Source organism: Mesoplodon bidens (genome assembly GCF_964165515.1).
Source record: "Mesoplodon bidens genome assembly, chromosome: 11".
Lineage (NCBI taxonomy): Eukaryota > Metazoa > Chordata > Mammalia > Artiodactyla > Ziphiidae > Mesoplodon > Mesoplodon bidens.
In genome coordinates this window covers 94,354,683-94,368,885 of record NC_138167.1, presented here as the reverse complement: position 1 = coordinate 94,368,885, position 14,203 = coordinate 94,354,683, and the positions used below count along the sequence as shown (strand labels likewise).

At 38.3% G+C, this 14,203-nt stretch overlaps 1 long non-coding RNA gene across 1 annotated transcript in view; it reads left to right on the top strand.

Moving 5' to 3' along the window:
- Positions 1-11,946, top strand: part of LOC308625576 — a 74,950-nt gene extending 63,004 nt beyond the window's left edge. The window contains exon 3 of the long non-coding RNA XR_014017119.1: positions 11,865-11,946. This is a non-coding gene — a long non-coding RNA (uncharacterized lncRNA). The remainder of the gene's footprint in view (positions 1-11,864) is intronic.
- Positions 11,947-14,203: the final 2,257 nt, after the last annotated feature.

Here is a 14,203-nt window from a genome sequence, read left to right as displayed (position 1 = left end):
AGTATGTGTTATTTATAAAAAATGCACATTGCTGGGCTACTTGATTTTTATAATTTGAAAATACTTCTGAGATATGTTTTTATGTAATTACAGTGACTATGTAATATTCCATTTTAGGGATATACCATAATTTTCCAGTCCCATATGTATGGGTATGCTTTGCTTCTCCAAATAAAGTTTCAATAAACATTTCTTATACACCCATCTTTGTCTATAAACTGGTTTAGGAAATAGACTGAACTTCATGGATTCAAACAGAAAGATTGGTTTGTTATTGTTGTTTTGAATTGTTTTACTACTGCCTTTAACAGTGGTTCTCAAAGTAGGTCTCCGAACTATCAATATTCATATCAATATCACCTGTGTCAATGAAAATAATCAATAAACAATCAATAATAAGAATAGAAACGAGTTTTGTTTAAGCCAAACTGACGACGATAGCCTGGCAGCCAATTTCCCAGATTACTCTAAGAAACTGCTCTGGAGAAGCATGGTTTTCAGCACAGTTTTATATCCTGTCAGAATAAAGAATATTAAACAAGTCAGGGATACATTTCTTCCAGGTTCCAAAAACAGTAGACCAGCACGTACACATCGAGTCAGTGTGGCCTTGGCACCAGGGAAGTGAGCCTTATCGTCAAGGGAGTACCAGCATTGGCGTCCCAGGAAGAGAGGCATTGAATCTTTATTTTTAACATGGACAATTTTTACTTCTGGTCAGTATGCTCTTTTCTTTAATAATTAAAGCATATGTACAACATATGTTCGATAGGCCAAAAACAGGCTGTTCTAATTAGCATAACATTCAGGTTAACTCACGTAAAAGCCAGAATGACTTCCCCATATCTCAATATGGGAAAATTTCTTTTATCACCTGGAAATTTAGAAATATAAATTCTCAGGCCCCAGAGACCCTCCCAAACCTACTGAATTAAAAACTCTGGAGATGGGACCTGCAATTTGTATTTTAACAAGCCCTCCAAGTGCTTCTGATGCAGAGTAACATTTAATAATCCCTGCTGTAATACCTCTCCCATTCCTACTCCTTGAGGACTCCTCAGACAGGTCTCTTGCTTTCTCATATCATTCCATTTCACTATGTGTTTTCAGGCATTAAAATATCTCATAGAGTTTCACCAGAAAATTTGATTTCACAATCAATTCAAGGCCTGAACCATGACTTAGTACGCAGGGAAGGAGGAGATTGTCTATTCTTGCACTTTTCTTGTTTGTCATTCCCACCTCACTCTGCTACTTTTGCATCTCTCTTTCTTCTCTGAAAACCTAAGACCTGGAGACTAGTTGGGGAAAAGGAAAAACCATCTCTTAAATGATTAGTATTGTTGTAATCCAGCCATTAGGATTCTTGATGAGACAGGCATTCAAATGCGGATTTTCTGGAAGACCTCCACAGGCGTCTAATTTGCACGGTTCCACGGGAGGGGTTGGGCACTCTCTGACTGACCTCCTGTGGCTTCCCACCCCATCAAACCCCATCTTCTGCCTCTCCAGCCCCTGCCCTTGACAGTCTACTGCTCAGCCTCTTTTTGCTAGAATCCTCTTGGCCCCAGACTCTACCCTCTTGATTGATATTAGGTTGGGATGGCTCAAACCTGGTTATGTTCCATGACAATCAATTAATACACAGTAAACTCATGCATCTGTGCCATGTTGATTGTCAGGATACAGACAGTTGCTCTGCAATCCCTTCTCTCTTCCAGCTGTTAAGAGTTTGAGAGGTTCTAATATAAAGGAGAATTTTCCCTATCTGAGGTAAAATCAAACTACATGATAGATACAGGAATCCAAAAAAAAAATGGAGATGGAGATCAGATATGTGTTATTATTTTTAAAAACTTGTTTATAGGAAATGGCTTAGAACTGTGCTGGTAGAACCTGCTAATACATCACCTCAAACAAGATGGAATTACCTACCCAGTCATAGGCACAGCTGGAAAACTGTAGTTTTCTCCCCCCAGGAGCAGGTTCCTTAATCCTTGGCAGAAAAGCAGATGATAAGGCATGCTTCTGATGGACAGGCTGCCTCCCAAAGAATGGAGAGAGGGAAGGACTGAGTCTGGGTAGTCAGCTCCTTTTCCTAGACTTAACAGTTCAATTATCCTCTTTCCAAATAAAAAAATGAATGAGTAATGAAGAGAGAAGCAAGACTTTAAGCTAGCTCAACGCTGTCCAGTAGAAATACAATATGAACCACAAATGCTAGTCACATATACAATTTTAAATTTTTCAGTAACAATATTAAAAAGAAAAATTTTTTAAACTGAAGTTAATTTCATTAATGTATTTTTATTTAATCCAGTATTCCAAAATATTACCCTTTTATCATGTAATCAATATTTTAAACTGATATATAGCACTCTTTTTAAATACTAAATCTTCAAAATCCTATTTGTATTTAGCACTTTTAGCACATTTGAATTAGGACCAGCCATATTTCAAATGCTCAGTAAAGGCATGTGACTACAGGTTACCATATTGGACAGTGCAAGTCTAGTTTAACACTTTCAACATTTAAACATAACTTGAAAGGATTGTAGGCCTTCCCTACCATCAGCCAACTTTGAGATTTCAGAATTCTCCAGGCATAAAGGAGACTGGTTTCTATGATCCTAACACCTTTCACCACTACCCTTAACTCCAAATACCGCAAGTCATGAGTTATTAACTCCCCCAATTTTTTTCTATAAGAACTAAGATAAGCCTACAAATTTCTGCAGCTCAGCAGCATGCTGCTAGGAAGTATGGTCTCAGTTTCCTATCATTTGAATTCACCCTGATCAGTACAAGCAGATACACATACTGCCTACATACTGTGTCCTAAAGCTATCAACCCCTGCTAGGATATATCATTAGTCAAAAACAATTTTTGAAATACCTTAAATTATCCTGATATAAATTTATAAGCTGTAATAATAATTATATTTATAGCCTAATGCTGTGCAATCACCCTATTATACAGTCTATATAATAGGTATAATATATATAAAAGTATCAGAGCAGCCCATTTTAACACAAATACTGTATATATGACTTGTCTTAGACAATCGGAAAACATGTGATTTAAAGTAAATGTATAAATTTTGCCTGTAAAAGTCCCCTAAATTTTCAAGGAATTTAGGACTCTACATACCTTGAGGATTTAACTTCTCTTGATCTTGCTCAAAGAGAAAAAACTCCTAAGTTAGTATTATTTGGTGCACCATGTTATCATTGCCAAGATTTAAAGCTCCTACAGGCTAAAAGTGGAACATTTTCTTGTTGCAAAGCAACTTCTTTTTATCTAATTGGATCATGAGAAAAGTCTCTTTAAGGATCTTTATCTCACTTTTCTTTCATTTGCTACAGTTATATATGAACTGAAACTATATTCAACAAATTACAATTGATTTATGTGCTATGAGGCCAGAAATTAAACTTTTACACAACTAAGTATCATACATATTCAATTTACCCACATTCAAAGAGTCAGCATTCATATCAAATCTATTTTCTACCATACCCTATAACTATACACAATGATTTATTAGGGGTATTTCTGTTTTCTTAGAATTTTACATTATCATTTATTAATAACATAATGCATAAATTTGAGATGTTTGGAATATGATATGATTATTTTGAAAGTGTGATAAGATTCTCTTAGCGATGTCATAATTATCACAATCAGAACCTCATCCCAGCTGATTGTGATGAGCATGCAATCAGCAACAACAATGTAGAAACTGCCTGCTGCATCAACAAATATTGAACCTAGGTAATAAATGGCAGTTCTTCTGGAATGTCTCTGTGAGGAACTTGGCCCCTCTATATGAGCCCCTCCTGCGTGGGCTTTTGTTATTTCAGAACTTCCCTCAACTCTTGTCCCTTAGATGACTGGTACCTTGAGCAGGAACATCCCTGAAGGATACTTCAGATTACTGAATGGTGCATATTCTCTTTCTTTTTCCTCTTAGTCCTTTAGCTCAGGGACTAGACTTGCCCCCACTCTTTCCTAAATAGTTTTCAAAATAAATATCTCTGGATGGAACTCTTTCCAATAGTATGCTTCCACAACCTCCACAGTGTACCGCAGAAGCCGAGTCCCCAAAGTTCTTCATCGTTTTAAAACTCCTCTGTGATCGTTATGTTTGCCAGAAATAGTCTAAATTTGACACGTTCCTATTTAAACCAAATAACTTATTTTTAGCCCCTTCACTGGAATTACTGCTTTTGCCCTATTGTGTCCTATACTGTGTTAATTCACAATCCCCCCTCCACCTTTATTAATCATAAAATGTAGTATGGTATAGTAGTAAGGAGCACCTGGGTTCAAATTCTGACTTGGATATTTATTATCTGTGTGGCTATGGCAACATTGCTTAAACCATAAGTAACTGTTTCCTCATCTGTAAAATGAGGATAATAACAGCATCTACTTCATAGGGGGTTTTTTTGTTTGTTTTGGTTTTGGGTTTTTTTTGTGTGTGTGTGGTACATGGGCCTCTCACTGTTGTGGCCTCTCCCGTTGCGGAGCACAGGCTCCGGACGCACAGGCTCAGCGACCATGGCTCACGGGCCCAGCCTCTCCGCGGCATGTGGGATCTTCCCGGACCAGGGCACGAACCCGTATCCCCTGCATTGGCGGGCGGACTCTCAACCACTGCGCCACCAGGGAAGCCCTTCATAGGGTTTTTTGAAGGAGTAAAGGAGTTGATACTTGTAAAGCCCATAGAAAATATTTGGCATGTAGAAAGTGCTCAAAAATGTTGCTTACTGATAATCTAATACAATATGAAGCCAATCTAATATGCTATGAAAACCCCAGGATGTTAAAATAATAAAATTATTTGGATGAAATGATGCCATAGAACTAACTGGAGAAGAAGAAGGAAGAGAAAAGAGATAAGTGATCTAGGTATCCAAGACAAGAAGGATAAGAAGCAAGAGGAGATGCAATAGGTTAAAACTTTTGAAATTGTTGTTTCTGTGGATCAAATATTGATAATTTCTTATGGGTCAACCACGTAGAAAAAAGCATTAAGCAAAAGACAAGTGGAGAGATTGCTGGATAAGAATGAACACCACATTATGTTGAGACCGTACACCTGAGTGAAATAAAGAGGCAAACACCTGAAGGAAAGGATTATTCAGACAAAGAATAAAGAATTTTCAAACACCTTAAATCCAATAAACCAAATAGGGAAAGCAGGGAAAATGGTGAACTGAATTCAGGTGTGGATACCACATTTTGACTAAGTGTATGGAAGTTCTTTGCCAGACGGCAAAGCCATCATATAAGATTAAAATTAATCTTCACCGAAAAAGGTGTTGGCAGTTCAACGTTGTGATAAACTAAACTCATAAAATACAATAAGCTTTCAGGAAAAACTTATTCTTCCTAAAAGTATGTGATTCTACAACCAATTAACAGTTGGAAGAGCATCACGATTATCATATTATTTTCATGTTAAAAATAGAATCTTATGGTGTAATAGACTATTCAAGGCATAGGGTAAATCAATTTTAGCTCAATTTCCTGCACCTTAAATGTGTGACAGAAATAATTCTTTCCTTGTCTGTCTCTCCCATGGAATCCAAACTCCTTACCCTCACCTTCAGTGTCCTTCATAATTTGACCACTGCCTCCCTTTTTAACTTTATTTCCTACCTTTCTCTTTTATTTACCCCATGAGCTGGAGAGACCATATCATCTACTGTCCAAACTGAAAGCATTTTAAGAGTGAATACAGGTCACTAAAATAATTATACTAATATAAATATTTGAAATATTATTTGCTTGCCTAAAGTTTGGTTTTATTATGCTGGTGGATGTATAAAATTCTATTGAAAGATATTTTCAAAATTAAAATTCTATTTAGAAAGTAAAGATAACACAAGAGTTCAATAAAGGGGGAAACTATCTTGATTATCAGAATACTAAAAAATAGCATAAACAGCAGAAATACTACTGGTACATAGGCAAATGCTTTTAAACAGTTCCTTAGTTGTAACTGTCCCAACACCATATCACTGGTATTTTTCTAAAAAATGTATTTTTAATTATCTCATTATTTAATATTTTTATAAAATTCTCTGCAATCTTCTTCAAAACCAAATAGAGGGTTAATAAATTTGATGTTGATATCGTCAATAGAATCTTTTCTGTAATCGCAGTACTTTTCACTAAGAAAATATTCTCTCTACAGAACTGGGATAACTGATAAGCTCAAAGCAAATTCTGCTAAAAAGAGGATATTCTCAATTCTAATATTATTTAAATGAGTAAATATTTCATGGTAAATATTTGCATAAGCACATCATTTTTACCTGCAGTCAGAAAATTTATCTCTGACAAAGATTTACATGAAAAACTTATCAAGTAAGTTATCTCTATTTGTAATTGCTTTAGATGTTTTGCCAAATTTAGATCGTGCAAAATTATAGACCTTCTTAGCATTCTTGTACAGAATCTAAATTAACCAATGAAAAATGAGATCTCTATCAAAATTAACTTTTTCCAAATGCAATTCTAGAATTTCAAACTAAATCTTATATACTGTTTGAATTCCTATCATTTAATTTGTTCTCTTCTTCATTTGCTTTTTATGGATACATTTCCAAGTCTTTCTGTCTGTAAACTTTGTTTTCAATAACTGCAATTCTCCAAAAGCTTCAAAAAAATAGAGACTCTTGGCATTCTGTTTGTTGAGTATTTAAAGATTCCTCATTGATTTTCAGTGAAGTGCAACCAAGATTTAGAGAAATCACTTATTTAAAAGTTCAATATCATGGTAAGGTACATTCAATTACAGATAGTTCTTCAAAGGTTCAAACATTTCTAAACTCTGAATGATACTGGGTGATAAAATAAAAGGTACTCACTGCCATGCTGAAGTATTTACTTCTACTTGACATCAGTTTTGTCACAGACAATTGGTTACTCAGTTACTCTAAGTATGTATATATTTTAAAAGTCATAAATTTGGATGTTTGTGTGTACCATAACATATCCCAAGTACATTTCCACGTTGTAGGTTTCTTAATTTAGTTAATAGCCATCTTCTTATAACAACACTGTACTCTACCCAAAAACTTTTAGTTGCATTATCAACCCCAAAATCTTTAAATTTGGGGCTTCCCTGGTGGCGCAGTGGTTGAGAGTCCGCCTGCCGATGCAGGGGACATGGGTTCGTGCCCAGGTCTGGGAGGATCCCACATGCCGCGGAGCGGCTGGGCCCTTGAGCCATGGCTGCTGAGCCTGCGCGTCCGGAGCCTGTGCTCCGCAATGGCAGAGGCCACAACAGAGAGAGGCCTGCGTACCTCAAAAAAAAAAAAAACTTTAAATTTATTTCTTAACTTTTAAACTAAATTTACAACAGTAATTTAATAATGCTAAATATATCTCCTTTTCCAGGATGAGCTTCCAAAAGACTTACTTTGACTCCATGGAATGAGTATTTTGTTTAAACGCAAGCCATTATAAAAATTTAACTTATTTCCTATTTTAAGCATCTAATGACATTTTTGTGGAACTGGCATAATTTAACTATTTGCTAAATTCTGCTGCTGCTAATGGATCCAATTAATTAAACCTAACATATCATTTTTCTTGTATATGAAAAAGAAAATCTGGGGTTAAGAACAAGCAAAACTAACTTCATTTAATCTAAATGTGCCTTCCACAGTCTCAAGTATCTGATAAGTTTTGAAGTAGGTAATGATTTACGCTTTTTTAGAAGATTTAGGTTTTCTGGTTTCTGGTCAGATATATCATATGGCCTCCATAGTGGATAATAAATGTTGACCAACATTTTGTATAGTTTACATAGTCCTCATCAACCTTTTGAATAAGAGAGAATCAGACTGTAAGTTTTCATTATACATACACTTTTTAATCTCATTGCTACTGATATGATTTATTCCAAAATAAAAAATGACTTACCAAATAAAATAAATGGCTAGATAGATATATACCATCTGCCAAGTGACAAAAGGGTTATTGAGAGAAATCTAGAGGCACATTACAGGAGGATAATCTCTAGTGCTTCCAAGATGATCCCTTGGTGGTTGCAGAGGTCTTCAAGTGTAAATTTGCAAATATTTTACACAAAATTAACCCACAACATTGAAGACAAAATAGCCTTTGTACTCAGCCAACACTTGGAGGTGGGAGAATTTTACTAAAATTTCTGAGTATGTCTCCAGTGCCTATCATTTCTGTCACCGGTATAAGCGTGAGACATGGTCAAGAAGAACCTAAGCCTCCTGGTCCCATTGAACACTTCCAAATAGATTTCACATATGCTATGAGTTTATAGCATGTCCAGATCATTGCTTATTCTCAGCATGAGCCTTGCTAAAGAGACATGGCTCTGAAGTAGCAAAAAGTTACTTAATTTCATGTTTTCAGTGTGGGGAATTCCAACCTACTTCTCCAGTGATAAAGGTACTCAGTTTCCTGGGACTGATATTATAGAACTTTGAAAGCCTTGTTGTGTAGTTAGAAACTTTATTGTTCAGATTACACTCAATCCTTAACAAAGCAGAGAGAGGCAATGGCACATTTAAATTCAAGTGGGCAAAATTATCTGTCACTTTGACTTCACTAAGAATGTTCTCATAACAATGAGATCCATACTTTCTGAGACCCATCAATTGTCACCATATAAAGTTTTTACATGTCACTATATGAGGGTGGGTATTTCTCCTCTGATGTTCTAGTCTAACTTACATAGTCAGACATCAGCATATGGCAAACTACTTCAAAGAACTCATGCAATAATTTAGTTTTATCACCAACATGGACAAGCTGCCTTTCCTTCACATCCTCTCAAACTTTACATGATAGAACTCAGAGATTTTATCTTCTGAAAAAGAAATAAGATGGAAAATGCCTTGGAACTACTTTGGAAACAACTGTATTAGGTACTTCTAACCACTAACATAGCAATTAAAATCTGTGGTGTAGATCCTCAGATTCATGGATCTCAGCTAAAGATATGCAAAGCTTCATACTTCAATACTTGGACTGCTATTCCTTTGAGAGATTTAAAATAAAGGATTCTTAAGAATACTTCAGAAGCAGATAGTCATCAGAAGGAGACTTCATCAACCAAGGGCTTCATATCAAGAGGATAACTGTAGGATGAAGACAGCATGCACCCAAAACCTGTAGGACAAGATCTAGTTCACCAGAGCTACAGATTGTCTTGCTTTAATCTTCATGCCTCTGTTCTTTATTTTCCTGAATGATTTCTGTCCTCTGCTGGATTAAGGTTTTGAATTTTTACAAAAATATGTTTTTTTTCTTAACCGTAATACTTACAAATTTTACACTTCACATTGCTTTTTGAATCCTCATATACTCCTTGGTATGAGTCCAATCCCTGGTTGCAATCTTTTCATGATTCAAACAAAATGTACAATTGAACTGTTTGGTTTGAGTACATTTACCTCTGAGTGCCAACCAATTTCTTTAAGCATCAATCCTTTGTAAAAACACATTTGCTCTCATCAGTAATTAGACTCAAACATGACATGACTTTTTAATCTGGTAGATAACATAATAGTCCAGGTAATCAAAAATGTAAAACCCCCTATCATAAAATATCTATAATGGAAGGTTTCTGCTTCCACTGAAACAATAGCCAAGGTCCATTTGTAATAAATAGACTCTATAACCAAACTTTCACAGAGTTAAGTCTCAGAAAGAAAATAGGAAATAAATGGCTTGCATTTCACCTCTGTTACCTTTACAGACCTTACAAAGAAGGCTTAATATGTAAGCGTCTGATTCCCTGTCAGATCTAACCATTTATCTATTTAATCATGTCTCTACTTTATAATCTCCTGCCTAGCACCTAACTACTTCTGAATGGGGCTGAAACCATGCAATGAAACTGAGATACCCCATAGGGATATTATAGCCAAGACCACATCATTGGGTAGACTCGAAAGCCTGGTATTGAATTTATGGCAATAATAATAATGATAATAATAATAATGTATTGGATACTCTCAAAAAGCTGGACAGGGTCTAGTTATCTCAGTAAAGTGATGTCTGTCTTCAGGATGATCTCTGATATCACACAGGGTCCATTTTGGCTCCCTATTTCTCCCTCTTTGCAAAAGAGCTCACTTTATAACTTGATACAAGAAGGAAAAACACTGGGCCTCAATTTCAGGTTCAAAGCCTTAGTCACTCAATGGAAATTCTAGATAGCTTTGCTCTGTCCTCAGGGCTTTTCATATTATGCTTTAAAGGAGACACAGAAAGTGAGGAAGCTCCTACCTGCCATGGTTCAATGACTGACAGAGGAGCTAGACAATCTCACTAAGAACTGCATGAGATTGGAAATATGATGATTTGAAACAGAGAAGCCCTAGAGAGAATACTGACTGGCATCTTGAGGTTGTCGATATGCCATTTGAGAGGAAAAAATTGTTGTACCTTCGTCTCTACAAAATTTATGAGACCTTTAAAATTACTAAGAAGATCTGAAAAACCAGTGAAGAAATTATGCAATTAATTGATTTGGCTAATACCTCCAAATCTGGTTCTGTAGACTCTTCAGAATGAAGATGGGATCTGTTTTCTTTGTTTAATTTAGGTACTCTCGGATTTAGCCCTAGAAGTCTATAAACTCTGATTATAATTATGCTCCTCTAATTCGTCTGAGTGGTGCAGTTCAAATGTGTGATCTCCAACATCTTATACTGAAACGGAGCAGCGTAGGAAAAAACTTTTGTCTAGGAAAAACCTTAGCCAAAGAATAAGTTTAATCAGAGAAGTGAGAAAATGCAGAAACAAAGGAAAACACTCACAGGAGACCAAATAATAATAGTTTAGTCAGTAAGCATAGTCAAGGACTTTAGTTCCTCCTCAAGGGCTATAGATAATATTCTGAGCCATATCCTGTGGGCTGCCTTGTAGATACTGAAACCCCCAGCAGGTGGAAGAAGTTAACTACATGATGGCCAGGCTGTAGCCATGACTTAAGCTGCCACAATTCCAAGAATGGGCCTCAAGGAAATGGGAACAAACCGACCCTGGGACTGAAGACTAACTGTACTTAAAACAATCAAGATGGCGCTGATCAGACCATCGCATGACCAATATCAAGATGACTGTCAGAGCCAACTGTGCTGTTTCTGCATGGAGCCCCCTCCCTTCAGCAATAAAAGCTCTTGCCCACTGGTTGTAGGAGGAGGGGAGTCGGCCTCTGGAGAGGCATCCGCCCCCCCCCCATTGCCAGCAACCAAAATAAAGCAAATTTTCCTGTCCACCAAACTTGCCTCTTTATTGACTTTTGAGTGGCGAGCAGCCCGACCCCAATTTTGGTTACAATCCCCTACTCTGCAGTCACCGTCCTATCAAGTGATCCCCCAAAATGATCATATTACAAAAAGAACAAGAAAACCTGATATGTGTAGCAGTTGAACTAACTACCACCAGCAACTTGCTATGCAATCATGACTTTACAAAATGTGGTATAGATCTAGACTGATTGTTTCCCCAGATAACAATGATCTATCCTCCAGCCGGAGAGGAAGAATGACAACAAATAAGAACTGAGAATTGAAGGCATCTGTGCCACTATGACAGAAGAGACTGTAGATCACCTGTTAACCTGACTTAGCTCCAAGAAATTTTGCCGAGAGAAAAATAAAGCTGTAAACCAATAAATAACTTCACCCTTTTCTTCCTACGTACTTGCCCCAGTCCCCAGCTAATGATTGTTCTAGCTTTAGATCAGAACATCCCCACTATGATAGCTTATCATAGGGGCGGTGACGGGCGTGCCCCTCTGCTGGTTTCCCTGGTGAGGGATGAGCCAACCTGATGTCAATTTCCACTAAAACAGGTAACCGCCCCTCTCCCGGGAGTGAAGACTGCTGCCATGTCTTGTTCGCCCTCCACACACGGTGAGGTGTTGCGCCAGGACCTTGCTTCAGACAGGTAAGCTACCCCTATCCATTAAACCATTGATGTCTCTGTTGCTGACTCCGGGCTTTTTCTTCAGTCTTGAAGCTGGGCAAGTACAGGGCTTGCAGCGAGGTGCAGCCCAACAATTGGCGGAGCCAGCCGGGATACTGAGGAAGCCCCCGTGAGCGCCGAGATGTCGGGAAATACGTGTTGCAGGAAAACGGGGTGTGAGAGAATGGTCACATCCCAGGTCCCGGGTGAGTCCCTGGGACAGCCCGCCAAGTGAGGGTCCTTGGCTTCGGGCGGGAAAGAATTCAAGAGTGAGCTCATAGTTAAGTGAAAGCAGGTTTATTTAGAAAGACACATTATCCATAGGCAGAATGCAGTCTGTCTCGGAAGGTGAGAGCGGCCCTGCGCCTTGGGAGTTTAGTTTTTATGGGCTGGGCAATCTTTTACGCTAATGGGTAGGAGGAATATTCTAACTATTTTGGAGAAGGGGCAGGGATTTCCAGGAATTGGGCCGGCCTCGGAGCTGTCATGGTGCTCGTGGGTGTGTCATTTAGTATGCTAATATATTACAGTGAGCGTATAAGGAGGCTCAAGGTCTTCTGGAAGTCAAATCTTCTGCTACCTTGAGCCTAATGAGTTCTAACCAGTTTTTGTCATATCCTGTTATTCTTAATGGCTGTGTCATTCTTTTAACGGTTGTGCCTTGCCCCCCAAGGTGGGTACAAGCCCACCTTGAAATTCCTGTCTCATAAGGACAGGGAATGGAAAATTGCGGGGGCCATGCACTAGCCCGTCACCTGAAAGGTGTGGGGGTAATCCCCAAAGTTATAGGGGTAATCTTGTGGCTGTCCACTAGTATGTAGGGCCCAGTGGTGGCTGTCCTTGAGGAATGGGGGCTTGCAAGAGAGTACAGAGAACTCACAGTCACCCGTAAGGCTGTTGCGGAGATACTGGACACCATTACAGTGGGAAAAAGGAAGTTAGACAATAAGCTGATGGCTATGGCTGGGGGCTGGCTATTGCTTTCTATGTTAAGAAAGCCCACAGATGCTGAGCTAATAGCTGAGGTGAAGGTTAGGCGCCCCAGCACTGGGATGACATTGTGTTAACTGGCCACGAAATGTTAAAGTTGGCCTCTGTGACTAGCCACCCAGCCCTGCAGCAGTACTTATATGGGGCCATCAATGAGGATGAAGTGATTTCCCTGCTCTCCTGGATAATGGCCACCTGTCATGTCACCTGGCCTAACAAAGGGGATGTACCTACTACTCCTCTCTCTTGGTAAACCATGGGAGAACTACAGGATGTATGAAGAGAGCTAGGCGTGAAACACGCTGTATATGCTCAGCCATATCTGGGCACATACAATGAATTATTTATAACAGGAATGAAGGACACGATACTACAGCACACTCCTGGAGGACGGTTTGGGGCTTTAGTTTCCATCCTCAGTTCCTTAGTAGGTCATTGAGTTGCTCAGGCTGCATAAATCGTAGTAGACTTAAGAGAAACAGAAGAAATACGGTGCTGGGGTGATCAGAGCTCTGTTCTATCTTGTAGTTCCCCTAGGGTATATTTTGCAAAACTGTGAGACCTTCAGGTATGCCCTCATAAATGAAAGAAAATGATATTTTTATTGTAAGGCTATTTGGCTTCAGTACTCCTTGAGACCTGGAGAACAATGTCTCTAATGGCTCCACTGTTGTATCAAAGTGAGCCTTTTGTAATTGGTTTGGCTTTTATCTGGAGTGTGCAAGAGTACCTTGATTTCAAATCCTGTTCTCTCTCCCTGGTTTTGACCTTCATTAAGGTGCTCTAGTAACTTGAATGCTGATTCATGTTCCTCTGAAAGTGAGGCATGTGAATGTGAGTGAATGATATGTATTATTGTCTAATATTGTTATTTGTTTAAACCGAATTGGCTATTTAGAAACTGAAAAAAAAAAAAATCCCTGAAGATGTCCAAGATGGGACTCTTTTGGCATTCTAAAACTGGTTTTTCTGTATGTTGTTGAGGAAGTTAGCTTTCTAGAAGGAATTGGTATTTCTCTTTCTGTGCCTTTGAGACGTAAATGGTCTATCTGGGAATCTCAGGAACTTGCATCTAATTCCTGAGCTTGAAGGAAAAAACAGAAAAGACAGCCGCCTTTTTAAATTCTAGCAGGAAAACTGTGAGATCTCTGTGTCTATATGGATATATGTGCGTATATGTGTACCTTGTAAATATGGCATGCCTCTGCCTCCCGATGGCTTGCCAACACTGGTTTG